Source organism: Acomys russatus, chromosome 12 (genome assembly GCF_903995435.1).
Source record: "Acomys russatus chromosome 12, mAcoRus1.1, whole genome shotgun sequence".
NCBI classification, from domain to species: domain Eukaryota; kingdom Metazoa; phylum Chordata; class Mammalia; order Rodentia; family Muridae; genus Acomys; species Acomys russatus.
The window spans coordinates 50,731,580-50,735,540 of NC_067148.1; positions in this window are offsets into that span (position 1 = coordinate 50,731,580).

Genomic DNA, 3,961 nt, shown 5'->3' on the forward strand with positions numbered 1-3,961 from the left:
GGAAAGGAGGAAAAGAAGAGTAAAGGTGAGCTTAAAGGGGAAGTAAATGTAAATACAAGAGATGAACGCACAAAACAGTCTTGATGAAGCCACCACTATGCCAACGCACAGTAAAAAATTAAGGCTAGATTAGATACAAAAGAAAAACATACTATCAGAAAATGATGGAATAATACATATATAATCTTAAACAGGGAATTCCATCTACAATTTTTTTTATTGTTTGACAGTTTCATCTGTTTATATAATGATCTTAACCATTTCAGCTGTTTGCCTTTCTCAACAAGCCGCCTCTTATTTCCATCCTCTTTATGTCTTATCCCGTTGTGTATCCTAGATTATTTGCTAAAGTAAAGGCAATAACTGAAGAAACTGACACCTCTTCTTTCAACAACCATTAGTCCTTCAGGGAGGAGAAGGGCTTTAGTAAGCACTCCTCCATCCATAACGAACTGTTGAGGAGTACAGTCCTTCCAAGGACTTGAATAGAGAACCACTGCTGCAATCAGTTCCTGAGTGCAATGGTCACACCAGGTATAATAGATATCTTCTGATACATATCAACCAGCTTCACATTCTTTCCACCCACTCCTTTTTCCAAGTGATCCCGACACCTTGGAGGGGGTGATATAGTCATCTCATTTAGAGCTGAGCACTCTATCATTTATTCCAGATATTTTGGTCATCAGTGGGTTCCTGTATACATTTATAGCCTCTGCAGAAAGACGGTTCTCTAGGAATAAGCAAGAGTGTTTAGAAGTCAGTTTGGCAACATGCCATTTAGTCTAACAAAGCAACTGTAATAGATTCCCTCCTAAGGCCTATAAAATCCCCAACCACCAACTCTTGACCAGATTTACAAAGCCAGGCCCTAAGTTCTCTCTTCTGTAAATAGGCCTCCAACTCAATTAGAATGTATTTAGTTCCTAACATAATACTTGATGCCATACTGTCATTTCATTGGAGGACATATCTTCCCTGGAAGATCAGGATTATAACTCACAGAAGTCACATCTGGATACAATTTTTGGTAAGACAATTGATCATTTTTCTCTCCCAGCAAGCAACATAGCATTTTCAAGTGCTATGAAGCATCCAGCTCACCTCCAGCTTAATTTTTGATACCACATTACCAAATTGTGTCCACCTACAATTTTGATAGTATATCATGGAGGCTTGAAACATAAATCTACAAAACGCATCATTTCAACTAACACTGACAAATGAATTTCTCCTAAAGTAACAATATTCAGTGAAAATTGATGGATTTACATTAAAATTTCATATTGCAAGACACTATTTCCTGATACCAATGTAATTAAAATTTAAAAATAACAAAACAAATAGCTATTAATATCAATAAATCATAGTATAAGAGAGATAGCTTTTTAACTCTTGATTCAAACAGTATTAAAAGTCATAAAACATTACAAAAGACAAGGTAAAAAATACTATTCCATATCACATGTGTGTTCTAAGGATAAGTCCTGCTCAAATCCTCAGATCATATTCAAAGTCTGAAATCTTCTAAGGAGCCAGAAAGAAAGACTGGATTAGATAGATACTCAACAGAAGTGCAAGTAATAAGTAAAAAGAAATTTAAGACAACAAAAGCTAAAGTTAAACTTTCTGAAATCAAAGCACGCTAATGAAGCAACAAACCTTAAATGTACTTCTTAGGGGAAGTCAGAAACAAGCAATCAATTTACAATTCGTAGGAAGTGTGCATTCAGTTGTGCTGTTGGAAATGCACACGGTAGAACACAATATTCAATGGGGTGAATTAGTACTCTGTAAATCAACTTCAAACCTAGATGCTAAATTCTTTCCAGGAACAATAATTTTCTGAAATTGATGGTGTAAACAAGAAAGTCAAAAAAGAACAATTATCATAAAATAATAATTTCCATTAAAATTTGCAATTATTAATTCTCAAAAATAGCACAAAATGAAAGAGCACCAGAGAAGAATTCAAAAAATATCTAACAATCAGGCTATTTCAACATGACTTACCTTTCTTGGGAATAAATGAAATCAGGCTTAGAGAGAGATCCAAGATGGCGTTACTGATCACACACCACTTCTGATCAGTAGGACAACCAGGATTGCACAGCAACCTGAAGACTAAAATGAAAGCTACAAAACACCAGTACTACTGATTCCCAAGTGAGAAGGATGCACATTGTGTGAAACACAGGTGTGTCTGACCCCTGGCCACCCAGCTAACCCACAGAAAAGTCCCAGGGTACAACTCACATTAGCCACCTTCTTGAGAAAGACTGTGAGACACCCATGAAGTTTTGGGCTTTCTCCACCCATCTGCTGCTTACCAGATCTGAGACAAACAGCAGACAGGCAGAGCTGAGTCCTGGCACTGGCCACAATCCACATTAGCTGCAATCCTGGATCAGAACTCTCTCTGCCCACCAGCTGCTTACTGGCCTAGCCCATCTGGGTCACAGAGTAGATAGGCAGAGCCCTGCCATCTGGAAAAGGCCTGTGGAGCATCTGAACAGCTTTGGGATCTGGTCTCTCTCAGGCGCCCAACCGCTTACCATCCTGGTCCATCTGTGACACAGAACATACAGGCAGAGCTGAGTCCACGTGATGGTCACAATCCACATTAGCAGCCATCCTGTGGGCAGCTTCCAGATCAGTTCTCTCCCTTCCCGCCTGAAGCCTACTGGTCAGCTGCAGCTACAACACTGAACAGACAGGCTGAGCAGACCTGCACGGTCTACACTCCGCTTTAGCTGGCACCTCGTACAGTTTTGGACTTGGATCTCTCTCTGCCCACCAGCAACTTATTGGCCTGACCCATCTATGTCACAGAGCAGACAGGCAGAGCAGAGACGTCCACGGGCCACACTCTATATTAGTTGCTATTCCTTGAGCAGCTTTATGCTCAGATCTCTCTCCGCTGGCCAGCTGCTTACCAGCCTAGCCCATCTGGATCACAGAGTAGATAAGCAGAGCTCTAGCATCTTGAGAAAGCCAGTGGAGTATTGCAGCAGCTTTGGGCTCAAATCCCCCTCTACCTGCCAACTACCTACCAGCCTGTCCCATCTGGGAAACAGCAGATAGGCAGAACTGAGTCTGGTGCGGGCAACAATTCACATTTGCTACCATCTCAAGAAAGTTTGTGGGGCACCCAAGCACTTCTGTTTACTGGCCTAGCCTTTCTGGAAAGCAGAACAGATAAGAAATGCCCTATCTTCACCTTCCTGAACAGAACACCAACAGCTCAGGCTCTAAGATCAACAATAAATGGGACCTTAAGAAACCGAAAAGCTTCTGCAAGGCAAATGACACTGTCAACAGAACAAAACGACAGCCTACAGACTGGAAAAAGATCCTCACCAACCCTACATCAGACAAAGGGCTAATATCTAAACTATATAAAGAACTCAAGAAATTAAACACCACCAAACCAAATAATCCAATTAAAAATGGGGTACAGAATTAAACAGAGAATTCTCAACAAAGGAATAGCGAATGATTGAGAAACACTTAAAGAAATGTTCAACATCCCTAGTTAACAGGGAAATGGAACTCAAAACGACTCTGAGAGTCCATCTTACACCTATACAAATGTCTAAGATAAAAAACTCAAGTGACAGCACATGCTGGCAAGGATGGAAACAAAGGGGAATACTCCTCCATTGCTGGTGGAAGTGCAAACTTGTACAACCACTTTGGAAATCAATCTAGTGCTTTCTCAAGAAATTGAGAATAATTCTACCCTAAGATCCAGACCCTAAGGTGCCACTCCTGGGCATAAACCCTAAAGATGATCCACCACACAAGGACATTTATCAACTATGTTCATAGCAGCTTTATTGTTAATAGCCAGAATCTGGAAACAACCTAGATGTCCCTCAAGCAAAGAATCGATAAAGAAACTGTGGTATGTTTCCACAATGGAATACTACTCAGCTACTAAAATAAGGAAATCACAAAA